The following is a 27,691-nucleotide window of genomic DNA, read 5'->3' as shown; positions in this document are numbered from 1 at the left end:
TTTAAAAATTAAAAGTCTTTCATGCATGAGAAACAAGACACCATATAAATGTAAGAGGAGACGCAATTAATAAACAACACAAAGATCACTGTCACCGTGAATTGACACAGAAATATGCGAAGGAAGCAATGCTTAAGTCAAAGAAGGAAAATGAAAAGACTTCCCAAAAAAAAAAAAAACAGAACCAAAATCTAAGACACAGAGACGGGAACTTTGATTTGCTCACTGCAGAGTCAAACCCCCGAGCAAAGTGTAACACAGTAGAGAGGTGGGGCAGGGTTAAGATACCTGAAAGTTTTTCAAACAGGAAGCTTTCCTCTTTCTTTTTCCTGTGCTGAAGATACATTTCCCCTCCACCTGTTGGTGTATTCATTGTGTACAGTATTTTTTTATTGATTTGTTCTTTTCTAAGAAGAGCATTGTTGAATTTAAGAACAGGAGAGAAGGGAAACCTGCCCTGCCTCTCTATTTACAATTTTGCAAACTCTGAGTCCCACAAGCATCCCATCACCAGCTGGATTCTGCTAGAGACACAGTCTTCTTGGCATCACTGTAAAGGCCTGACAATGTCTCAATCAGGAGACTTCTCTGGTCTCCTGCACCACCACTTTGCGGTAGGTGGGGGTCGTGCTCACAGTGGAGGTGGAGGTGATGGAGCTGCTTTGAGGACCAGCTAATGTGCTGCTTTTGCTGACTCGTACTGGTAAGGTGCCCCCCACAACTCTCTGAGATCCTGGAAGCCCTCCTGCTGGTAAGGTGCCCCCTTGCACCAGGGTGGTCTGGCCCCCCTTCAGCACTTTCAATGACCCCGCAGGAACCTTGCCCTCCACAACCATCATGGTCTGGGTGCCCCCCTGGACTCCACTGCCCCCTACCAGCACCATGCCTGGGCTCTGGGCTTGTGCAGTGGACATCACAGTCTGCCCCTGGACAACCATGCCCTGGGCAGGTACAGTCTGAGCGCCGTTAACCAGGACCATACCCTGCAGGTTGTTGGCCGGTGCCCCGGCTAGAAGCACAGTGTTCTGGACCTGTGGCTGGACCATGTACTGCATCGGCTGCAGCACAGGAGTGGCAGCGTAGTAGACCGGCTGTTGCTGTGGAAGGAGGACCACCTGGCCTTGATTTGATGCCCCCTCTATCACTGTGGACACTCCTTGTTTCACTGTTGACACCCCCTCCCTCATTGAGGACAGCCCCTCCCTCACCGTCTCTTTGACCACAGTGTGCTCTGTCTTGGCGATGGCAGGCTGTGGCTGGGGCGGAGGAGGCTGCTGCTGGGTGGTCACCACACTCGACACTACACTCTGGGTGTTGATGGAGGGGCGAGGGGGAGGCGTGAATGTTGATTTGACTTCAGTTTCAATCTTCTTGCCTCCACACACCTCAGCCAGGGTCTTGAACTTTAGCCCAAGGTCATCCAGGAAGTGCAGGTCGTTGTCAGACTCCAACAGGCTGCAGCAGCCCACTGAGCCAGCAGGGGAGCCCTGGCCCTCGTTGTCGCAAACCAAAAGTCCGTCCTTAACTGCAAGGTTCTCATTTCCACTTGCCAGTTTCTGTTGAAAGGGAAACATTTGTTTTGGTTTTTGTTTTCTTTATTAGAGCAATGTATATGTTTGGATACACTCCAACTTATTCCACACAAACATTAATGTTTTCATGTTGTTAGTGAACACACCATGTTATCACTCACAGTACAGGGTGCAGCAACAGCCTCAATCAAACATTTCCCGTAATAGCAGATCAGACCTGCACAATGGTCAGGAGGAATTTTGGACTTTTACACTTTAAATATTGTTTAAGTTCAGAGATATTCTTGCAGATATCTGGTGTGACTTGCTCTCTTGAGACCATGGGCTCTAATTTCCTGGCGCAGCGCAGGGGGCGCAAGCCTGGCGCACCCTGCGCAGTGCTAATTTCATGCGGCGCACCACTGTGTGCCAATTTGACAATTTGGCAGACCGTCTGCGCAGAGATGGGTGTGACTGCGCACCAGGGGGAGTTGATGGCGCACCAGGGGGAGGTGTCTGCAGATTCATGTTGGCACAGTGACAATTTGTGCCAAAAAAAGTGCGCTGAAAGCTCACCAGCTCCAACCTAGTCTATCCTCGGCTCCTTTGCACACATTCAGCTTTGTTTTTTTATTTGGACAACAGTGGCTTCCTCTGTGGTGTCCTCCTTTGAAATCCATTCTTGTTGAGCGTTTTTACATATCCTAAGTTTGTCAACAGAAAGGTTAGCTTGTGCCAGAGATTTGTGTAAGTCTTTGGCTGACCCTCATTTGAACAACATCCTTTCCCCACCCTACACTGTGTATGTTTACGTGATATGTTCACTAACACATTAAAATATATCACCATTTGTGTGTTTTTAGATTAAGTAGACTATTTTTTGTATTGTTGTGACTTAAAAATGAAGATCAGAGCACATTTTATGACTAATTTAGGCAATGATCCAGTTAATTGCAAAGAATTCAAACACTTTTTCTTAAAGCTTTACAATATAAAAACATACAGCTATCATGTCAAAGTAAAACAATATTTGGTTTCATTAAAGTTTCCAAAAGGGTTTCTCTTATTTTGCATATTTAAAAAACATCCGATTGCCTGCAATGCAAAGGTTGGCTGAAGAGGATAGCTTGAGATAAATGGCTTGGGAGGTAAAAACCAAGGTTCTCCCATAAAACAACAAGTGAACTATAGGTTTTTAATTCTGTTGAAGTTTTTTTTTTTTTTTTTTTAAATCTTGTGAAAGATTTTGAGCTTCATCAGTTTTTAAGCCATGTGGAAACTATTAACAAATATGTCAAAAGCCCCGTGCAGGTCACAGAGAGTTGAGAGTGTAAGTATTATCACTTGACTCCTTACCTGAGAGTAGTATTGTGCCAGAAGGTGATTGGGCAGAGCCATACCGTCAAAGAATCCTCCACCCATTTCTGCTTCTCCGTGCTCCATCTCAGCGTGGAAGCCTCCGCTGTGCCCCTGGTTCCCCATTCCCCAAGCCCCATGTCCGTCTCCATAGACACCTACATTAAACCTGTCCATGGTGGCAACAGATTGTTGGAAACCAAAGCCTTGACCTGCCGCCATCGTTGAATTCGCATTAATCACTGTCACACCACCATCCATGTTTGACGTGTTCATCAGAGGCACCGCCTATAATCGGCCAGGGAGACAGTTGCAGAACAAAGTTAGTGTTAAATCATTCAGAAATAATGTCCATTCAGAGATGAAACTATCAAAAATGTGTTTAGAAGGTAAACACATTGTTTTTACCGTGTTCTCTCCCTGCCCCTCAGTGCGGTAGTTGACGAGATGTGACTTGGAGTCAAAAGGCATCTCTGTAAAGTCCCCTGCCATACCTGCAGCTCCACAGTTGCAGAAGAGCAGCAGCAGCAGAAGGACTGTAAAAACATCAACATTTTATTGTTAGCGTACAACTCTAGTTTTAAAAAGTAAGAGGGTAAAAAAAAAAATCTAATACAATGCTTTACAAATCTCTTAAACTCATATTTCATTTACATTAATTCAAGTAACTTCATGGGAAGAATCAGCCCATTTTGAATTTGATAGCTTCTGGAAAAAAGTTGGGACAGGGGAACAAAAGGCTGGAAGAACAATTAGCTCTGAAAAGAAACAGCTGAAGTAGCATTTCTAAACTAATGAAGGTCAGTAGGCAAAATGTCAGCAGGATGACTGGGTATAAAACTGTGTCTTAGAAAGACCAAGTCCCTCAGAAGTAAAGATAAGCAGGGGTTCACCAGTCAGGGAAAAAGCACTGACAAATTGTGGAATGATTTCAGAAAAAAAAAAAACTTAAATATCCAAACATCTCCAGCTCATAATGTAATCAAATTATTCCACCAATCTGGAGAAACCAGTGGACAAGGACAGAGGTCTACAGGATGCCTGTAATCCTTTGGACCTCTGCAGCACCGCATTAAAAACATACATGGCTCTGTAGTGGGGATCACTGCGTTGGTAAAAGAAAAATAACACAAATTATGGTCTGTGAACATGGTTCATTGTGCCATCTATAAATGGAAGTTAAAGTCCTTTCGTGCAGAGAAGAAGCGGTTTATGAACACAATCCAGAAACACTACTGTTTTCTCTAAACCACAGCTCATCTAGAGTGGACTCAGGGGAAGTAGAAAACTGCTCTCTGGTCAGATTGATCACAATCTGTAATTATTTTTGTTTAAATCATTGACAATGTGTATTTTGCTCTTTAGAGGAGAGGGACCACCCGGCGTGTAATCAGTACACAATTCAAAAGCCTCCATCTTTGATGGTAAGGGGCTGCATTCAGCCCCGTTTCCACCAAGCAGTCCAGTTTAGATAGGTACAGTTTGGTGAAGGTTGGCTGCATTTCCACAGCCAACCATGCCCCCTAGTGGTATACAGCATGTAAGCGGGATGCCAATAGCCTCGTCAGTTACATCATATTATAAGCCATCAAAGGCATCCAGCAATTAGTCTTCTTTTGAGATTTCCATGTGGCTCTTTATCACAAAGTGTAATCAAGTTTTTTTTTTTTTTTTTTTTTTTTTTTTCAGAAAAGGCTTTGTGCTGCAAAGAGAAATACAGCCGCCATCACATGGTAAGTGACGATTCTTTTGACCAATCTATCGTCTGCAGTGTTGTAGCTCCACCTTCCAAGAGCAGATCGTTTGGCTACATTGTAACCTTGGTTCTCTGAGTGAAGAGACTATCTCTCCACACAGTTACATATTCCATATGTACGGGGAACTGACCCATTGGGGCAGTTGACGTGGATACTCTTTAAGACACACCACTAGGTGGCCTATGCGCCGGCATAAAAGCGCCAGGTGCGCATGGTTTCACTGGTTAACATTGATTGGAACGGCCTTGTCCTGGAGAGATAGTGTCTTCACTCAGAGAACCAAGGTTACAATGTAACTGAACGTTCTCTATCGTATCGACACTATCTCTCCACACAGTTACATATTCCGTATTTATGGGGAACTCTGTAAGACACACCGCTAGGAGACTGAGGCGCCATATTGAAAGCAGCCCCTCAGATTCACCTCAGAATCTCTGGCATGGTTAATCAAATGAGATGTTGCCACCACCAGAGTGCTCTAAAACAGTGCGTGTGAATACAAAAAAAAAAAAAAACACCCAGTGAAGAACTATATACAAATTTAAATAGTACGCATACCAAGCTAGAGACACTGCCAGACACTGTGTGTCACTGCCTCATGCTGAGGTGCCAGACGCAACCCCAAGCATGGATGACCCCATGTTCATCTGTCCAGGCACGTGCATCGCTCTGAGTGACAGGAGTCTTGTGCCTGCCCATGTCCACAGCCTGTGTGCCAACCGGCATAGGCGTGGGGAGCCCATGCCACCCTCTCTGTTGACATACACCGCCACCACTGTGCTGTCTGTCCTCACAAGCACGTGACGACCCTGTAAGCTCGGTGAGAAGTGCAGAAGAGCCAGATAAATGGCCCTCAGCTCTAGGACATTGACATGTTGCCCTATCCAGGCCCCACTCCAGCTCCCGCTGGTACCTTTGCCTTTGTGGATTGCGCCCCATCCTGCCAGGGATGCGTCTGTAAAGACCACCTGGCTACGCAGCACTGGACTGCCCCTCGAGATGTTGGCTGGGGTTTCCCACCACTCGCATGGCCCAGCCACTCATGGCTGGGCCATGCGCAGCCTCCTGGTGACCCTCACCGTGGCTTGTAAGTGCCTTTGTGGGCATAGCCCCCAGGTGAAGAGACACCTGTGCACCGGGTGCATGTACAGAAGAGCCAGGGGCACCACCTGCACCATTGCTGCCATGAGTCCCAAGAGGCGAAGGCAGCGCCTCCAAGCAGGCCTGGCCCCCAGTTGAAAATGGGAAAGGCAGGCCCTGAGGGAATCTTGCCTCTCCTTTGTCAGTTTTAACAACCCGGCTTTGGCATCCAATCACATGCCTAAGAACTGGGTGGTCTGTGTGGGTTTTAATCTGCACTTTTTGTTGTTGATGTGCAGTCCCAGATCCCGGATGTGTGCCAGTAACACTGATAAGTGGACTTGGCACATCTCCTCTGTCTGGGAGACAACAACCAGTCATCTAGGTAGTTCATTATTCGGAGACCCCGATGCCGCAGAGGCCCCAAGACCGCATCCATACACCTGGTGAAGGTGCGGGTGGCCAGTGAGATGCCGAATGGGAGGACACAAAACTCAAAGGTCCTGCCCTCGAAGGCGAACCTGAGAAAACATCTGTCCCCATCCCATATAGGTATTTGAAAATAGGCGTCCTTGAGGTCGACTGTTACAAACCAGTTGCCTACCAACACAGCCTGCTTCACCCTTGGTACAGTCAACATTTTGCACTTCAGAGGGCGGAGGAACTTGTTCAGTCTCCCCTGAGGTCCAAAACTGGCTGGAGAGTCCCATCCCATTTTGGAACAAGGAAATAGTGGGAATAAAACCCTGCTTGCTGGTCCTCCTTCCCCACCTCCCTGATGGCTCTCTTGCCCAGGAGAGTTGAGATCTCTGAAAGTAAAACCTCTCTGTGTACTCGGTCTGTAGTAGTTGAAACTGTCACTGACAGAGTTACAGGAGGGGTGTGCAGGAACTGTAGGCGGTATCCCTGGGTCATTGTAGAAACAACCCAGGGGTCTGCCCCCAGAGCTTCCCATGCAGCATGAACCTCCTGGGGGCTGGGTCCTGCTTGGGGCTGCATCATGTCCGGACTGAGGCGAGGGCTGGGGTGGCCCCTGGTCGTCATTACCTCGTCTCCCCCTCTTAGCCCTGTTCCGCCTTGATGCATCCAGCTGGCCCCTCAGATCGCCCTGACTCCAGGTGTGCTGTGGGGGCACAGGTTGCTGTGGCCGAGGCTGGTACGAGTCGCGGCTCCGCTTCAATGCCCCTGACACTTCACGTGCACAAGGACAAGCTTCCTGTGCTTGCTGGAGCAATTAAGTTGCGTCGAGTCCAACCTGAGTTGGCATGACCTGTCCTCTGGCTGCAGCTTGGACTGTGAGGGCCACAGGTGGCGCCTGACTCCCCAGAAACCAGACAAGGCTTTTCCCGCTGTCTCTGCGTTCTCTTTCATCAGCTTAGGAAGAAGCTAGGAGACCTTCCCCATCTCCACTACCAGGTCTGTACTGCACCGCTCCCCCAGCTGCTGGGCCAGATGGCGTTGGTACAGGGATAATATGGCCCCCATGTTGGCCAGCTGGGTTTGAACCGCCATAGTGCCATGCATTTTAGTAGGCAAGGCATCCATGATTTTTCCGTACTTACTTGGGCAGCCACTTTTCCCAAGAACGGACTACTTAATACTTACGCAGTAACAGCAGCAGGCCCAGGAAGAGCATTACAATCCCACCAGGTCCCAATTCTGTTCGTTTTTTGATCACCCCTCGGTTTCCGCAGGTCGCTCCATCATCACAGGTACACACCTGAACTTCCACGTTTTGTGGATTTGGACATGCTACTCCTTGAGCATCCATCACATCAAATGCCACTTTATAGACACCTGGCCACATTGTCTCCTGGGCCCTTATGATAGCAGCAGTGTCTGCAACGAAACAGAAATGAGAGTATAGAAACCATCTGTGTTACTCTTTACATATAAACTGCAGCTCTACTGTACTTCAGTCACAAACAATTAGCACTTAGAGTTTTCCAATATGGAAATGAGTTGAATTACACAAAGCTACATTTAGCTTTTAGTGTGTGTGTGTGTGTGTGTGTGTGTGTGTGTGTGTGTGTGTGTGTGTGTGTGTGTGTGTGTGTGTTTTGGGGGGGGTGGGAATGGGCAAGGGCTGCCCTATAATCATGCAAAGCACTGGAACAACCAGTAGGCAAACAGTTCAACCCAAGACACACTTAGGAATGCCCCCTCATTTGAACAGCATTTCCTTTTGTATTTCATGCTGGCAGCGTCTGCCAAATAAAATACAAAAAACTAATTTAAGAGCCGAGTGGTTTTATTTACTTATTTATTTGTATTTAATTCTATTTCCATATTAATCTTTCCTTGTATTTACTTATTTACTTTTTTACTTTGACTTTTTTATTTTTCTTTTTATTTTCACTTTTATTTTTTTTTTTATTTTGGCAGCCTTGGTCCACCATACTGAACAATTTGTGTCGTTAACACAAATTTATGTGGATGTAGACATTTGTTGAGCAATTCTTAACTATCTCAAGATTTATTTAGATATCCATAACATGTATTACTTGCGAGAACAATTCTTCTTACCGTTAAGGTGCTCAGCCTTCCATTTACCCTCAGTTCCATTTTTGAGGACATGAAAGGTAAAAGGGGCTCCATTAGGAAAAGCATCTTTGTCTTCGGCCCTGGCAATGATAGAATCAATGTTGGTGCACATCGTCTGGTAGGTACTGGTCAGCTCGGGGCAGTGGTCGTTAAAATCTTCCACCTGGATGGCCACAGTGCCAGTGGCTGTTTAACCAGGCTGATCTGCAATTCAAAACAAGATAGCTTTTCTTTTATCTCTACCTTTTAATTCTTCTGAAACAAACTCAGGGACAACAAGCTGGTGAACAAGTGCACACATCAGTTTGACTCCCCTATGGTGGGGCCTCACACGATGATGTTCAAATTTTATTAGTTATTTGCAAACAGTAAAGCTGGCATTGAAGATATATAATAAAGATGCAACCATCTTAATAACATGTTGTGCTTTTTGTTACATATTCAGAACAGACACTTAAGCTCAAAACAGGCAGTTTCTTTGATTAGCTGCAACTTTGATGTTGAACTTTGGGTAATCACTGTAGTCTGTGGAAGGTGCCGGCCCTGTGTGGGGTTATTCTGGTTATCACTTCCATAAGAGTGCCAGTTAACAAGTCAAATAACAAAACCCAAAGAGGGCATGAAGTGGAAGAGTGTACCTTCACTGATGCACAGAACTTTCGCCATGTACGTCCCATTGACCAGGTATGGAGATTCTCTGTCAGGAATCTTGTTCAGTTTGATCTCAGCTGTCTTTGGATCAATGGTGAGCCAGTTGTCAGGGTCCAAGCCCTTGACATACCTAAAGCAAACAAACCATGTTTGTTACAATCATCTTTACAATAAAAATGGAAACACAATGTTTATTGGACTTTTTGTGCAGGCACTGACCTGACATTTTCTGCTGGTTTCCCGGTGTCTTCATCTATTGCTAGGTAGAGCTCAATTACATCATTAATCTTGACAGTGTTGCCTCCCTCTGAGATGGGAATAGCTTTGACTTTGGGGTCAAAAACCGGACCCTCTGGTTGATTCTTCACATTGATTTTAAGGGGATACGTTTTTAATGTGGTCGTTCCTCCAGTTCCAGCCGTTCCAGCCGTACCAGCTGTACCAGCAGTACCAGCAGTGCCACCAGTGCCACCAGTGCCAGCAGTCCCACCAGTGCCAGCAGTCCCACCAGTGCCAGCAGTGCCACCAGTGCCACCAGTGCCAGCAGTGCCACCAGTGCCAGCTTGACCGCCACTCCCACTTATTGTTCCAATACTCACACCAGCACCAGTTGCTCCAGATCCATCAACAAGTGGAACTTTGTTCCTCACAGTAATTCCAAGATCAAGGTTCTTCACATCCTCATAATTTACAGCCTGTGAAAATAAAACGAAGGAAGTAAGGTCTCTGACACATGCTCACTGAAGTCACGTTGTCACTGAAAGATTCATTCATTCATTTCTCTGAATCACTTATCCTGTTCAGGGTTGCAGGTGGCTGGAGCCTGACCCAGCTGTCATTGGGCGAGAGGCGGGGCACACCCTGGACTGGTTGCCAGCCAATCACAGGGCTGACACATAAGGTGAGGTTCAATTTGTTTATTTCGTGCCTCCTCTGTCGTATCTCCGCGTTACTGGAAGTACTTTCAAAGTCATCATTTGGAAGGCTGTCCCAAAGAAATATTTGTGCTCGGAGGAGAGAGGAGGGAGGCGACTGATTGGAGGAGCTATGATCGAGGAAACACAAGAGCTGACTTTGCCTGAGTCTTTTCACTGACAGACACGCCCCCATATGGGATATCACTCTCTTATTGGACGCTGCAGTGGCTCAGACTTCTCCCCATGAAACTTCACAAGCACAACGGGGTTTAACGAGAGCTGAAATGCGGCACTGAGGATCATTCAGAAACGGGTCATAAATCTGTTCATCAAGTGTTTGTTGTGAGTTTAAAGCACAAAATACTGAACACAACCTTCATCAAATCAATATAACAGAGGGTTAATACTGAAAATCTGAAATTTAATAGTTAATATCTTCCTGAAACACAATTAGTTGGGTTATGTTAATAAGTTTCAGAGTTCACGATCAGATGTTCTCTAGATAAAGGCTAAATAATTTATAAATAATCTACCACTTACGCATTTTACCAGTTAAGTGATCCCCAAGCTTCTAAACAGCAAACTAAAAACACCTGAAATTTTTTAGTTTGAACTTGCATTGTAACGCTTAATAGATATTTGCTATTTTAGGAGAACAGGCCCAATGTAATTCATCTGTATATTAACAGCGTTACCTTGTCGAGCATGAGGATCCCCTCGTTGGTGACAGGGTCTGTTTTGAAGCTGAAGTATCCCGCTTCATTGCCTTTCACAATCTCGAACACAGGGTCCTTGTTTTCTGCGTCTATGTCCAGGTCTGTTGCTTTGATTCTCATCACCTCCACGCCTTGTGTGTTTTCTTCAATGCTGCCCTCATACTGCAGGTAAGACACAGAGAGATTAAACTATGTTGAGGAATATATCAGAACCAAACGTGTGATCTGTGAATCAACATGGGAGATATCTACCGCTTCTTTTTCCAGCGTGGGGGGGTTGTCGTTCACATCAACCACATCTATGATAACAGTGGCAGTACCAGAAAGTCCCCCGTGTTTGCCATATAAGTCTCTACCCATCACGGTCAGAGTGTATCTCTCTTGTGTCTGAAAGCACAGCAGTGTGATAACTCAGAGTAACATCTGTCATGCACCAGGAGGGTGATTCTCTGACATACAGTCGTCAAAAAAAGAGTTGGTGCACACCTCTCTATCCAGTGCGTTCTTTTTGACACAGACGGCCCCATCTTTGGTGACGTAGAACATGCCATGGTCTGGACTCTGACTAATGATGCTGTAGGCGATCTTCGCATTATCACCTTTATCACGGTCAGTTGCATTTAACCTAATTACAAGTGAATCTGTCAACAGAATAAAATGTCTGGTAATTCAAAGATTTGCACATATTGTTATCCAAATATTCAGATGAAAAAGTTACATGACATGAGGGGCCGTTTCAGCCTCGCATTTACACAGAAACAGCCTTTCAGTTGGCCTAAAACCCAAACTTTTGAAAACAGCCTCCAGAGTGGGATTTTTCTGAAACGCTGCCGATTCCGTTGCCGTGTAAACAGTAAGCCAGCATTTTCAGTGGAAATGCTGACGTGACACTCTGCTCCTCATGGGCGCATACAACAGGACAGCAGTATCGTTGTTACGATCGTCGCAAACCGTGTTGTGCTTGTGCTCAATCTGCTGAATCTGCTGACTGTCTTTATACAAAATGAGCAAGTGTTGCTCCACTTCTGCTCTTAGTATTACCAAATACCTCAGATGATCAGCTCAACTCTACTTCAGTGGAGATCTCCCAAAAGTGGCTTCTGGACAAGACAGTCATAGTGCCAACTATGGGCCTGGCATGCCTACTGCAGCTTTTTCAGTCCCTCAGCGTTTCTGTGTAAACTGTGTAAATGCAGATTTTTTTTCACTGCGTTTTAGTGATTTCAGATGAAATGTTGTCGTGTTAACAGGCCTCATTCAGTGTAACCAAAAACTGCATTTAGAAAGGAAGTCTTAGGTTGGGATTCTGTTTCAAAGCAACTGCAAGTAATACACCATCAGAGAGAAATAGTTGCATCCAAAAAGACTAACTATGATCCCTACCCCTCAGTCAAAAAGCCTCTCTTACAGCCAGTTTAATGGTTTATCAGAAAGATGCACAAAGCCAAATAATACCTGTGGCACTAAGTTCCTTGATTTTGACTGGCTCGATCGTTCCAAATTCTGGTGAGTTGTCGTTTATATCTGCAACCTCGATTTCGATACCAATCCTTTTCTCTTTTTCCTGACCGTCAGTGGATTTAGCAACCCCATACAGCTGAAAGAGAAAAGACACATCTGTTTAAAACCTCTTAGCAGATACAGTAGATATCCATCTGTGTCCCTCATGCCAAAAGTAGCAGCCATGGATCTTATCAGATAGATAGGTGACCCTGAAGCCAGGGCTGGAGAATCAAATCACTTACCTTGTAGACTTCAATTTCCTCCCTGTCGAGGATTTTGGTCACTTTGATGTATCCAGTATTCTTGTCCACCACAAACACATGGTATGGAGCCTGGCTTGCACCAATGCCTTCGAGGGAGTACTCAATAGGCATTGTTTCCTCAAAATCAGAATGGATCTAAAAAGAAATCAAAAAGTTCATAAAAGGTCATCAAAAAAATTGATGCACAAGAAAGAAATACAAGTGCAAATGCTGCTGGTTCACGTTTACAATCGGCCATCAGTTGAATGTGTGTTTGGAAAAGTTCCAGCAACTTACACAGATTTTCTTTTTTTTCTAAGTCATTTTTTAATGTTTTCTTCTCAATGTTCTTTATTTCTTTGGAGTAGATTGAAGGGTAACAGTCCATTCATTAGACACAGTGAGCAGTTTCTTATAGTATGACTGAAGCTGTGGTCAAATTATGACCCCAAAAGAGTTTTCATAAACACTGTGATTTCACAGTGCCTGACCTGAGATCCACCTGGAAAAAACTGTGGTTTTCTGAAAGCGCGGTCACACTGGCCATCCAAAACGTGCCGTGCCTAAGCACGGTTGCCCACCTGCAGCGCTGTTCCCCAGCTGGTAGAGTGTACGGCCGGCGGTCACACTACCCCTTAATGAACCAGACTTTAGTGGGTATCAGACACGCACACGGCCCGCCTTCGTCATCATGAAGCGTCTGTTTACATGAAGCGCGATCTCATCAGAGTCAGCACAATGAGACACAGAGAGCATTGCTACAACTTTAGAGACTTTTGGACTTATATTAAGTCGTTTTCACCCGACATGGCCCCTAACAACCCTGCTTTGTTTAAAATGATCGTCGAGAGATGCGCTCGCGGTGATTATACGTAATGGATCGCACGCGCTGTCCGCATGCTTGTGCTCGTGCATGAAGTAAACCGTGCCGAAGCCCATCTCTCCGAAGCGTGCCGAAGCACGGAAGGGAATCGTGCTTGAGCACGGCACAGTTGCGGTCACACTGGCCATTCAAAACGTGCTTTACGGCTGAAGCGTGCTTAGGCACGGCACGATTGGCCAGTGTGACCGCGTCCTGAGACTCCGTTTCGCATAAGCACTTGCCTGCACTGCTGTGAGATAGGGACTTTAGCCAAGGCTCACATTTGTTTTGAAGCAAACAAATGGCAAGCAGATCTGTTTTTTTTTAAACTCTTTTTTTCTTCGTTCAGGGCAACTTTTCCCAGGATACAAAGCAACGAGGTAAGGTTTTTATCTGTAGTAACCATAGACTGAAAAAATAATGAACATCATGTTTCTTGGCTCCAAGTGAGGTCACCACAAAAACTGCTCCCCCTGGTGGCTGGCTGCAGTACAGGTCAAAAATCCAGCTCTCCAGTCATTTCAGATGGGCTGAGGTCAAACTTTGAAACATTTATAAACTTCTTAGAAATGTTTCTCACATCTGATTGTTGTGGTGATTTGAAGATACCATTTGGCTGCCTTGTATTCAAGTCTTCTTTTTTTTCTGAAAAGTTTCGTTTTCATTAGTTATACCAGTGGGGAACCTTCAGGGACTTCTAGGCCTTCAGAGAAGGCCTTAAAAAAATCTGGACCAAAAAATATATCTCTTTATATATAATTTCTCATTTAGTTGAATAAAATACATTTAATACATCATGTAACTTTTAAAATTAAGTGTACTGCAAAGTTTACTTCAGTAATGAAAGGGTTACTGTCTTGAAACATGTTATCTCTATCAGAGCCCGGTTTGCTGGCTCATTAAGTGGTTAGGACTTCAGGAAGGCCAGGCTGTGTTTTGGTTTGGAGAGAGACAGGAAAATTGACCAATCACGATTTGATTTTTTGGTGGGCGGGACAAAAACAGAAGAGCGTAGGCCTTCGTGAAGTCCTAACAGTGGGCAGAGGGGTGAGAGCGGTGAAAGGACTGGCAGAAGACAAGAGCGAAGTCGTGGCTAGCTTGATAGCATTTTTTCAGCGTGTGAGAGTAAAAATTTCATCTGGTCGCGCTCGTGCGAGTGCTTATGTCTTAATACTTCATCTATCACGGGCACTGTGTAAGACATTGTTGTTTGAATTCTCCTTCTCTTCCACTGGCTCAGTCAGTCTCCTCCACCTGAACACTCTCCTGTTTTAAAGAGAGAGCGCTGTCGCGTCCACACGCAGCGCGTATGGCCATCACACACCGAAGACAGACAGAACTTCATAATGACACACGTTTCACTATTCCAGAGTCAGCCTTCCAACTATATGATTCACGCTGCTCTACACTCTCCTGATTGAAGAGGATGCTGCGTTAGAGCAGAGCTACGTTAGTGTAACTCACGTCATGTTAACACTATAACAGAGAGACAGAAAACAGCTAAGGCTCTGATAAACTCTTCATCAACAAGTGCAGCACACGTATCTGTCTCAGTCTCTGAGGTCTCCTGCAGCGTCTTTGGATCAAACCAACTAAGAGGGAGGGGGTGGATGGTTTTTGAGTTTTTGATATGACGCCCAAGTACGGGACTTGATTCACTTTCAAAAAATATTAGCGATCACAGGAGCATTCTTAAAGTTGGGGCACAATCAGGAGAAATCACAAGCCAGGAGAACAGCCAGAGAAGGGGTTTAAAAAATGGGAGACTCCCTCCATATTCAGGAGTGTTAGCAGCCTGCCAGTACTCTCGATGGGTAAAAGTAACGAGTTTATGTTTGACACAGATTGACAAAGATAAAAACTAAAGACATTTTCTTCATCATTTTAGGTTATTTTAGTAAGTTTTGTAAACTCACTTAATAATGTTAGTCATTGTTTTATGTACAGCCTCTTTTTTATTTTTATTTTATTTATTCAATGAAAATGTTTTTTGTTAACTCCTTTTTTCCGCGATGATTTCTTTTCTGGGCTGTGAGGGCTGAGGTGAAGGCCCAGCTGTAGTACTCACGGTTCGCCACTGAGTTATACAGGTTAAAAACAAGGATTAACGATGATTGACAGGTGCTGTTCTCATGTATTTTTTTCGGGGATTGTAAAATATATTGGGAGATAGAGTCAAGAAGTGATAAGACTCTGGAAAGAAAAAAAACTATTACTTTTGTCACAAAGTTCCATTCAGATTCTCCCAGAATCCCTCACAGTCCCTAATGTGCAGACTGGCTGCACAAGTGCTACAATGGCGGCGCATGTAACGGGGGTATTAGGGCTTCAAAATATGGTAAATGGCAGAGCCACACTGTCCACTCTATATCCAGTCTATGGTAGTAACATAGAGCTATTGTTAGAAAGGTGACAACAATCATCTTTGTGAAGGCAGTTTGTACCGTAGTTTAGTAGCCAGCTTTATTTAGTGCCACTCACAGGCCCGTGCTCTGAGACGTGTCTGTAATATGTAACGTTAGTGAATCCTGGTTATGTCCTGCCAGTCATCTACCAAGCAGAGCTAACATAACCTCACTCTTCATTTTATTGATAGACCCTCAAGTTTGAACAGACCACTGCAGAATAACTGCTGACTGTGGGTTGGAATCAACATTAGCACAAAGAGTTTAGCCCTTTTAGCCTTTAGCTCGTGCTCTATCACTCTCCTGTTTATCTTTCTCATGCTCTGCTGTCCTTTTTCTGTCTGACAGTTAAGCTCCAGTGTCCACAATCACTACAAGATTAATCTCAGAAATCTTTTTCAGCAGAGAAAAACACAGATTACTCTTCTCACTACTCAACTTTGTCAGCCGACGTGCTGTTGGCGTGAAAACTTAGACGTGCTGTAAATCAAACCAGTCCTGCTCGTCCTGACCAGGAAGCTATAAAGAATCTACAAAGTAATATTTCAAATTAACCTAAGTTGGTGCTGATAATCTCATTCTGAAGTGTGGATTATGATCAGGCAGTCATCTAGAAGGGTGATTTTTTAAAGATCACTTTCAAACTCTTCACAGTCCCTTTAATGTTTGGTCTGAATAAAAGAAAAAAGAAAAAAAAATGCAAGAACTTGAGCAGACATTTTTTTCCAAATCAGAAGATGATTCCTTTCAAAACATGTTCACAAGAATTGGTGGTCCAACAGGATGGTCACATAAGAAGTGTAGGGATTGGGCTTAGCTGCTGATGACACTCAGACTTGTGATAAAAAAATAACACAGCTGTGATATTTCATGCTTCTAAAGGCACTCCTTGCACTTTGATCCAAAAGTCCCCATGAACCATTTTTTTTCCTTTTTGTAGCAGAGTGAGAGGTTATACCAGGCTCCCTAACACACAGCTTCATCAGTGAGCGAATTCCAGCAGTTTAGTCTCATTTCGAGGGCATAATTAAAGCAAAGTACCTATCAGCGACTTACCTTGGCAACAAATTCTTCATTTCTATAGTCCTCCCCTTCTATCAGAGGCTTTCCAGGGACAGACCACTCCCTTTTTTTTCTCACCAGCTGGTCCTCAGAGTTGCCCTTCACCACAGCAGCAACCTGTAGCAGCAACGACATGTTATTACTTCTCTTTATCTGACAGGTCTATCTGTGGTTTTCTTCTTTATCATGTTTTCCCAAGTTTCCTCTGTTGAGCATTTTATAAGCATACTACTATATCAGAAATTGTACCCGGAAAACATCAATAAATAAATAAGTGAATAAATGAATAAATTCAATATGATGATCTGAGTTAACATCATTGTATTAAGTTCTTTTTCGATTAATCTGCATCATCTTACTTGAAGTTTGATCTATGTCATATGTCAATGTTCAGCTGCACTTTTCTATGGATGTCTGATAATCAGAAGATTAACAGTTGCGGTCACTTAAGGTAGGATCCTTTGGGATTTCCTAAACAGAAAAAATGTCTACTTTTACAGGTATATAATATATATGGCGCGATTACATCAGCCAATCACAGAGCACCCAGTGCAAGTGACTTAGCGTGTTGATGACAGCGAGTGGTAGAAGCTATTCAAAGCAGTTCTGATAGTAGGCATAGGAGTGAGAAAAATACAAAGTGAAACAAAACACCAAACAGAGAAAGCTTATCCTATACAAAGGAGAAGCTTGGCTTTGGGGGCAAAAGTTAACAGACAACTATGGCAGATTTGTGATGTTAATTTTGAAATAATGATGGTCAATGCACACAAGACCTTAAACAGTTGTCAGGCAGCCAAAAATATGGAGTTACAATGTGTAATGTCCAAAGATCATGTATCTAGAAAGATGGACTGAAAAATGGTAACTGTAACAAAAAAGGTTAGCTTGGTCCTCATAGTAGCTGTTTTTAAGAGGCTGTAGGGAGGGTGTGTGAGTTTATTGAGAAACCAAATGAGGGCATGCCCATTACCAGATCTTAGTGATTGTACTTAAAGCAAAGAATGAAAGCAGTGTCTATTATTTAAATTTTGTCTCGAAATTTCAATAAAAAATAGTTACACAGTGAATTTTCTCTGAAGATAAGTCTTGAAGAGAGGGGGATCGTCTTTTAACCTGTATTTGGGTCAATACGGTAACATGAGTCTGCATTCTTTGTTATAGAGGAACAGAGATTATTGGAAGTTGTGAGATATAAACTTTACAGTTCTACACAAAATAATAACAATAATAATAATAAAAATAATAATAATAATGATAAATTTTACATTTTGAATCTAGAATACAACTAAAATAACCTTATACCATACTATTTTTGGTGAACTGTAGTACTGTTCAGTTAAATTTGATAGATAGATAGATAGATAGATAGATAGATAGATAGATAGATAGATAGATAGATAGATAGATAGATAGATATGCTTCCTTTTAATCTTTTTTTCATTTTAGTCTTTTTTTACTGAAAACCACCAGCCCACCCTCTAGGCTACACCATCAAATCAAACTTTATTTATTCCCCAATGTAAGCTGAGGAAGAGGGCTGTGCTACACCACAGAGTGAAGGGGGACTAGACAAGACAAACTGGTAAGAGGACTAACGGGTAGCGTTCTGAGCTTAAGACAGATGTCGTCCTGTGCTGAATACCATTCAGACAGTAAAGGTTGGAAGAAACGTAGGACCACAAGAGATGTGAGGTCCTAAAGGTGGACCAACAAAGATGAAATGAGGAGGGAGCATGTGAAACAATGTGTGTTGGGTGTAGGAAGCAACTCAGCAGGTCCTGATGAGCCAATTATTCACGGTGAGTCTTGACAGGAGCATGAGGATCTGTACAGGCACGCATGTGAGGTGATCATTAAGAACCAAGTGGATAACCATCCCCTGCAGGACCAAGAGGCACCTCCAAGCAACCAGGGTACCCAAGACCTGCACAAGGACCCCAGAGGCCACCAGACCTAGGACACAGAGGGGTACCAACCCACACCACCAAAGGCAGCCCATAGAGCCCAAGGCAGTGGTGCCCAACTACACAATGCACCCACACCCAGCCCATCACCCATCCACACAGGCTCACCCACAACCAGGTACCAGCAGGTGCTAAGCTAGAGTGGACAGGACGTGTGCATGCAGCAGCAGGGTCAGGCACACACCCCAACCACCCCCCGGAAGCCCTTGAGCAGCGCAGAAGATCACCAACAGGAAGCCCAGGGACCTCCCCTTGCTCCCCACACAGAGCAGTACCCCCCACAAGCAGCCACCAATACTGAGGCCAAGCCAGGGGATCCTGTACCACAGCCCACTTGGGGACACGGGAGACCCTGAAGGCTCACCAGAAGCAGAATTTATAGCACTGTCTTTGAAATGTTAACATTAAAGTTCAATAAAAACAGCATTTACCAATGCTCCCTGTAGATACATGCACCTTTTGAACACTGTTCTACTGTTTGTCAAACACACCCTGAATTTCCTGAGAAATAAATCTTAGTGTCTCTTTTTAATTGAAGCGCAAGGCAAGCTGTAGCAAAGAGAAGGGTGTGGCTTCACATCTTGAAGAATCTCTCTGCAGGTGGGCGGCATACTACGCAACACTACATGATACTAACCCACACTTGCCAATGCTCCCATTCTGGCCGGGAGATTCCCGTTTTTCATCACCCCTTCCCGATTTTCTCCTGGTGTCATATTTCTCCCGGATTTCAACCGATTTTTACCGATACCTCATCTTGCCTTATTATCATTATTTTCCACCGCCCGTTTCATTCGACTCCTATTGTTTCAACTCAGACTTCATTGGAGTTACACTCTGGTGATGTAATTTCCCTATTATTGGTTTATTTACCATCTTTTGTATGGGTACTGTGGACAGCTATTAAATTTGCTGTGACTTTACTTTGTTCCTGTGGACTGTTATTTTCTTTGTCCAATAAATGAACTCTGTGAAATTCAAGTATTTCATTGTTCTTGTTTTGTTTGTATATGACCCCCCACCCCACCCCCCACCCCCTCAAAATCTCCCGAATTCTGAGGTCTCAAGGTTGGCAAGTATGTACTAACCCGTCTTTGACTTATCATTATACATAGACGTTTGTCTTCAAGTCCCATAACTTTGAAACAAACTGACCCTGTAGTTCAATCATGCAGGTGTTGAGCTCATTCATTACAAGGCCTCATACAATAATATCTGAGTGAAATACTGATCACAATGCTTTAAAATTTATTAAGGAGAAAAAAATAACCTTGTTTTTTCTTTTCCAGCATGCTTAACACTTTTTCTGCAACTTTTTTGTAAACACTGGATTAGAGGGAGTCCTTAAGCAGGAGCTACTTTCTGTCTTAGGTCGACATTGGTTTGAAAAGTCAACGAAAGAGCAGCACTGAGACAGTTTCTAAAAGCTTATCTAGTCGTCAACACACATGTACACACAAACAACACGAGTTAGGTTTAGAGTCAACCTCTGCCATTACTCACCAAAACCAGCACCGTTAGCACCAAAAACAGGAGCAAAGAAAGCCGAGTCATCTCTGGAAGTTTAGTGTCTGTAAGAAGTGAACCGATGGAGTTCCTGAAAGTAGTGGGCTTGGCTGGCGCAGGTAAGAGGAGGCTTATCAAAGAGGAGGAGGAGGAGGAGAGGAGGAGGAGAGCCACGAGGCACACGCACAGATACCCACTCACTCATGTCGGAGCAGCTGCGCGTGATTGAGGGGGAGGGAGGGGGGGCTGCTACACCTGCAGCTCTGTCACAGTATCACTAACTCGTTGTGTATAACAAGAACAGCAGAAACTTTCTGTGTGTAACCTTTAGCTGTCAGAAATGCTGGGTAATGGAGGTTTCCAGAGTGTCAGGCACATTTTGATGCAGTATACAATCACAGTAATCGCTATCTAATGTAACTGTCTGAACCAGCATATACATTTATATCTATATTAACTGTCCCGTCACATCTGATGTCAGATTAAAGCCGTTTGTCATAATGGAAAGTTAACATGACGGCAGCTGGAAGTTTGATGCACATCTTACAATTAAACAATAAACAGCCTTAACATCTGATACTGAGTATATATCTGGCTTCTCTCATTCCATTTAATTCAAAGAAAAGAAGGAGAGAAAAGACGAAGAAAAAAGAATCAAAATAAATGTATGTCACTCAGGATTTACCCGTGATTTCCCATATTTCTCTGTTTTAGTCTTTATTTTTAACGTGATCTAAAAAGATGAAGTACATTATTGTAAGGAGGATGAGGTGGAGACACTGGGAGAGTATACAGTGTATCACCAAAGGTTCTGCTATTTGGCGATGACAAACCAGGAGTGCAGGTGGATCAAAAGTATTCTGAATGGATAAGCCAGCTGTGTAACCGTGTCTTCATTTTGTTCTCCTATTAATGACAAAGGAACAGATTAAATCTGTCCTGGGAGCTGGCCCACACGGTGACGCGCTTCATATCCTCCGATGTGCCCCGCTGTCCATTCTCCTGCTGCAGGGACAGCGGCTCTGACCGTCTCCGCTACCAGCACTGTTTCCATGGTGCTGTGGATCACTCAGACCAATCAGACGCTGCGCCTCGGCCGCAGGGCATTTAAAGGCAAGGAGAGGCGCCCATTTGATTGGTGAAAACAGCGCTCGGCTGTGTTAAACCCACTCATGGCTTTTCTCCTCCCTCTCTGCCATTTGCGCGGAGGGAGGCATGGACACGCAGCTCTACGCTCCTCTGCGCTTCTCTGCACCTTGACTGCGCCTCTCTTGGCACTGCAGGAAACTTGCAAAGTACGCCGGTCACACCCTGTCCGCATGGCAAAGGCCGGCACAAGGCAGGTGCGCCTGCGCTTGCATCTGGTCTACGAAATTAGAGCCCACAGTCTTTAAAGCAGGTATGTTCATACAGCTCCCAGCTTTGTCTTAACATGTCTTAAGTACATTTTCTGTCTTTTTGCACAAACCAAACCAAAATTAATAGTCAGGTTGCTTAGGTCAATATTTAGGATGAAGATGGAGATTTGTAAAACTATACATTTTTGGAAACCTTATAATGTAACGAATTAGAAAACCAATGTTGGCATTTTTTCTGAGATCGTTATGGCAGCCATTTTTGATCTTTAAATATGGCCTCTCTCAAAAACAAATTTCTCCATATCTTGTCTCCTATATGACCTAAATTCATGGTTTCAATGGTTAAATCTACATTTTTGGGGGCAAGGAATCCAATGGAGTTGACCTTCCTTCTAACTGAGGCATGTATGGTTGTGTATTTTGCATATTTACATGATTAAATGGCATTTTATGGTCATTTGAATACATATGTCGTTCAAACAATGCAATTTTCACTAACACTCTTTATCACATCTTACAAAAGACAACTCTTAAAAGACAACCTGCCCATTCATCAACTTTGAGGGTCCTTTAAAGCTATGGTGTACGATTTGGAAGCTTTGTACATCTTAGGGCTGTTATAGTCCTATGGTCTAATCTACACAATATAAAGACCAAAAAGAATGAAAAAACCCTTTTCAGTATATCAGCTGCAAAGCTGCATACTAGTTGACCAATCCGAACCGGGCATGGCATGAGCAGTCCATCTAATCCCCTGTCTCCCTCGCTTTGCACTGTCATGCCCATGGTCCCACCTCGTCCTTCCCCACTACCCCTCTCATGTCAGCTAGCTGCTCAGCTACTGAAGCGTCATGGAGCCAGAAAAGACCGAAACCAGGAAGCTGTTACTGTTACCCTCCACAGGGAAGGGAACAAAAAAAAAAAAGTTTCAAGGAAAAGGCTGAAAAGAAAGAATTATGAGTGATACAACTGCCAACAGAGAATGAATATTGGAGAAATGTACGACCAGTGGAAAAAGCTGCAGAGGGATTTGGGACTGAAGACTGACGCCGAGACAGCTGCGTTTCTGTTGAACAGGTAATGACTTTGTTTACCACAGTGGGAGATGTCAGCTGAATAACTCTGGTTAGTCTGTGCCTATACTGACTAATGACTGAACGCTGCTGGTCAGAATGGGTTGGCATAAGTTAGCCACACATCTTTAGCATTTTTAACTGAGCTGATGAAGACACGCCGAGAAAGGTAAAGCCTCGCCCAGCTGGCAGTGGCAACGTCAGACCTGCTTCGCCGGCTAATTCGTGGTTTTGATCGCGCCAGTCCAAATGAAAAAGCTACCAGTGTGTGTTACAAGGAGGATGACTGTCTTGTTTGTTACATTTTCTGCCGGCTGGCCGGCTTCTTGCTCTATCGGAGGGGGCGTGTTGTCAGGAAGCAAAGAAGGGCGATAAGAGCTGGGGGGCGGGATCTTGGAACATGGAGAGGAGGGGTGAGCGAGGCTGCGTTTTTCATGCGTTTTTCAAATGTGTCTCATCAGCCAAACTGGGTTTCAGATCGTAGACCATAGCTTTAATCAAGAACTTAAAGGGGGGTGCTCTTATCATCACATACCATCATGAAAGATCATTAGACACTATGACAAAATATGGACAAATGTAGGACAGTTTTGAGATCATACACTAAAAGATAAACTACACTCAAGGAAAAAAGAATCCCAACACTTCGTTTTGAGAGCTTTTGGGGGGGGGGGCAGAATAATTCTATTCTGGAGATCTGCCAGTTTTATATGAACCCTACATCCATTTCTAATCCTCAGGCCAACTCATTCGGTGTTTACACATTTTCGATTCCAATAACGCAACTAAACAATAGAGCACCCCCCAAACCAAAAGTGACAGGAATTGCATTAAGCTGTCAATAGTTCACGTGACCTACGTTGGCACTCTGGACAGCTGTTATTTGTCACCTCATGAATCGGCAGTAGTGTCTGAGTTGATCCTGAGGAATCGCCGCCCATTCTTCCACCAGTGCCACCCTCAGCTGCTGCTGAGTTTTGGGAGGATGTTCCCGTTGGCAGACAAGCACACTAAGCAGATCCCACACATTTTCAGTGGGATTTAAGTCCGGACTGATGGCTGGCCAAGGCAGGATATGGACGTCATTCTCCTCCAGGAAGTTGGTCCACATGGGGTCCTGCATTGTCGTGCTGGAACAGAGCTCCTGCCCCAACTTAGTCAAGAAAAGGTAGCACCACAGGCCTCAGGATCTCATCCTGATAACAGAGCCTATTGAGGTTTCCTTCGATGAAAACCAGGTCTGTCCGGTGATTTGCCGATATGGCTGCCCAAACCATGACACTGGGGCCACCCCACCAGTTCGCTTGACGCACACAAGGTTCGGCATACCTCTCCTGACGTCTTCTGTACACCTGATCTCGTCCATCTGCTCTGAAACACTAAAACCTTTTCTTGTCACTGAACACGACTTGGAACCACCTCTGCAAAGCCAAACGACGATGTGCAGTGCACCATTGACCCGAGCTCAGCGATGTTGGGGGGTAAGTACTGATCCAACATATGGCCGATATGGTCGGATACCGTCAGCGAGGAGGGGATTCAGATGGTTCTGGCCGACACTGGCCTGTGGTGTGTTCCAATAGTGTCGGCTGTGGACCTGGTGGCGGGCCGGAACCTGTCATGGAGATGTGCCAGCCGGTTGGCGCGGTCTTGTGCAGTGGTCATTACACGGGGGCAACCAGTACAAGCGCGGTCGTTTGAGGAACCAGTAGCGTGGTATCGCTATGCAAGACAAGTAATGGTAGAGCGGTGGACTCCAAACACCCTGACGACAGCAAGACAACTTCGTCCAGCTTGGAGCATGCCAATAGCTCAATCCCTCTCTGGTTGCGATAATCATGGGATCATGAAGAAGTGTGTTTTTGGCTTCATTCTGGTGCCCTTTTATAGAGAAGGCTTGAGCACAGTTAACCAGTGGTAAAACTCAACTCTGAGTTTCAAACATGAGTTTGTGTGCATAAACAATCCTGAAATGCACTTTTTATTGTCCTCACAATCAGTCAAGCAGAACCAAGAAATCTGTTCACCTGTCTTCAGCCTAATTCGAAGTGAAATTATGATGCTAAGCCATTTTTCCAAATGCACCTGTATTTATTAGTAATTTTTGAAAATTAAAATGTTACGTTTCTTTTTTCTTTAAATGTAAAAGCACATATGATCACCTCCCCAAATACAACATATACAACATTCTCTGTACATTGAACATTCAATTATCTACACCATAACAAACGTGCCCAACAATATCTAACCAAGTTGTTTGACATAACAGAAATGTTTAGAGCTCTTCTCATCAAACCTTGCAGGTGACTCAATACAATTGCTAACTAGAGTTACCTTGGCCATGCCATGTAGACTTAGCATCAACATTACACTGATAAAGCAACATACCTGGACCTGAGACACAGCCTGGCTAACTGTAGACTTATTTATCCCTGCAAAGTACCCAGCTACTCCCTATCAAATATAATTAATAAGTAATATTGATTAAGAGATGATTTTACTCCTTCTGAAAATATAATTAACCTTGCACTTGACACAATGCAATTGCTAACTAGAGTTACCTTGGCCAAGCCATGTAGGCCCAGCATCAACATTACACTGATAAAGCAACATACCTGGATTCATCCGAGATGTATTGGCACCATTTGCTGCCTGTTGCAGCAGCTCTCTCTTCTTTGTCCATTTCTTGTCATTTCTTTTGTCTCTTTTTCGTCATCTTTGTTTTTGGAGTGGATCATTACTTTGTATGGTTCATTGTTGGTCATGGACACCAAACTTTTTGTGGCTTGGGCGATATTTTTTACTACTTTTCACCTGTGTTTGTCTGGAGATCCTACATGTGACCATGGCTGCATTGTTTACATGTGAACTCAGCTGTTAGCAGCCTGTAGCATGTCAATGCTAACTAGTGTAAGGCTTGATGATTTCCCTCAAGGTGAGGAGGAGGAGGTGAGGACAACGTGCTGGTTCTCAGGTGTGAGCTGGGAGGTGACAACGTGGACCTGTCCTTCCATCCATCGTTGTTGGGAACGTGGGATCTAGCTCCGGGGGATGGACGAGCTAGCTGTGCTAACCCAGCGGCATCGTGCTGTTCACGGACGTGGCTGACGGAGCTGACATTGGATGCCGGCGCCAGGAGCTTCGCCTGCTGTGAGCAGACAGGATCCAAGAGACAGAGACTGAACAGACTGCTGGGAAGGCTCAGACCTGGACCCTGTGGAGGTGGTGACTGGCTGGGCTGGAGAGTGGTGGAAGAGTGGTGGACGGGATGTCGTCATCTAATTTCTTATGGACCTTTTTGCACTTTCTATACTCTTTCTTACTTTTGTTTTCTTAAATGCTGCGGTGACTCCTGAATTTCCCCTCTGGGATAAATAAAGTATTTTCTATTCTATTCTATTCTATTCTATTCTATTTCTATTTGTTTTTTTTCACAGCCAAAAAGAACCACAGCCACAACAGTACAAGTTGACACAAGTCAGCCAACGTGGTCATGTTGGTCACTCCAACACAAACAGCACACCCAAGCTCATCCCACAAGTGTCCAGTGGGGTTGAGGTCAGGACTGCTGGCATGCTGCTGTCCTCTCCCAGAGGTGGTCCATGAGAAACCATGCTCTGTGAGGGCGAGCGTTGTCACTTTGGAGGATAGAGTTTGATCAAAGACTCTAGCGATTGTCACTGGTTGCAGATCTACGGTGGCTGAGACTCACCACCGATGCAAACAATAAAGAAACACTGCAAACAAACAAACAAAAAAAATGCCGCTCCAAATAAAAGTACCAGCAAACAATGAAAAGCGCTGCAAACAATAAAGAGACGCTGAAAAATAAATACATAAATGAAAAATGAAAACTGCCGCTGCAGAGCCCAGCCCTACCCTCTACTGGGTCTGTCGAACCACCTCTCTCCTGCTGCACCTGAGGTACACACCTAAAATCAAGAGCAATAGAATAACATACAGAATTGCAAGATCATGGCCAAAGGACTCCATCCCTATGCTCCAGGATTGTTTCCACCACACAGACTGGGATGTATATAAAGAGCAGGACACTGACAATCGTGTTGTGCTGTACAATTACACCTCCACTATCTTGGACTACATCTGTCTCTGTGTGAATAATGTGACATACTAGAGACAATCTTGTGTGTTCCCTAGTACACCACCATAGATGACACACAAATTTAAACAGCTCATCTGAGCTAGGGACACTGCGTTCCACTCCGGTGACCAGGAGGCGCATAGTGCTGCCAGGGCTAACCTCAAGAGGGGCATCAATACTGCCAAACTGAACTACAGAGGCGTATTGAGGCCAGGTTTGACACCTCCACCAACCCGAGGCAGATCTGGGAGGGCATCAGGGCCATTACGGACTACAAGAGGAAACCACCACCATCCTCAGTCGACAGTCCCACCTTGGCTGAGGACCCAAACCTCTTTTATGCCCGCTTTGACAGGGAAAATACAGATCCTGCTTACCTCCAACACTGGACCCATTCCAATTTGCATATAGAGAGAACTGGTCAACGGAGGATGCCATCGCCACGGTGCTGCACACACTGTTGGAGCACCTGGAGCATAAGAATACCTATGCACAGCTCCTCTTTGTGGACTATAGCTCGGCTTTTAACACCATCCGGCTGTACAAACTCCGGTCCAAACTCCACCAGCTGGGACTCAACACCACCTTGAGCAACTGGATTGTAGACTTTTTAACAAACCGCACACAGAGTGTCAGAGTGGGCAAGAACACCTCCTCCACCCTTGTCATTAACAGCGGAGGCCCTCAAGGGTGTGTTTTGAGCCCCCTGCTCAACACACTGTATACCCATGACTGCTCAGCCTCCTTTGCAGCCAATCTCATTGTCAAGTTTGCCGACGACACCACGGTTGTCGCACTGATTACCAACAATGATGAGACAAATTACAGGAGTGAGGTACAACATCTAGTGTCATGGTGCCATAACAACAACCTGGCCCTAAACACTAAAAGACCAAAGGGATGGTTGTGGACTTTTGCAGGGAGAGGCGCATCGACCATCGGCCTCTCTTCATAGGCAGTGATGTAGTGGAAAGGGTGGTAAGTTTTACATTTCTGGGGGTAACAGTGACTGAGGACTTGTCCTGGGGCAAACACATCGCCTTGGCTGTAGGAAAGGCACAATAACGCCTCTATTACCT

The 27,691-nt window shown here is 44.6% G+C and overlaps 1 pseudogene; it reads right to left on the bottom strand.

The window, feature by feature from the left end:
- Positions 1 to 575: 575 nt before the first annotated feature.
- On the bottom strand, positions 576 to 20,158 carry LOC141789318 (desmoglein-2.1-like; annotated as a pseudogene).
- Between the last annotated feature and the right edge of the window lie 7,533 nt (positions 20,159 to 27,691).

Source organism: Halichoeres trimaculatus, unplaced genomic scaffold (assembly GCF_033239565.1).
Source record: "Halichoeres trimaculatus isolate MK-OKI-2021-1 unplaced genomic scaffold, fHalTri1.1 fHalTri1_scaffold_4, whole genome shotgun sequence".
Lineage (NCBI taxonomy): Eukaryota > Metazoa > Chordata > Actinopteri > Labriformes > Labridae > Halichoeres > Halichoeres trimaculatus.
This window is presented reverse-complemented; position numbering and strand designations above follow the sequence as displayed.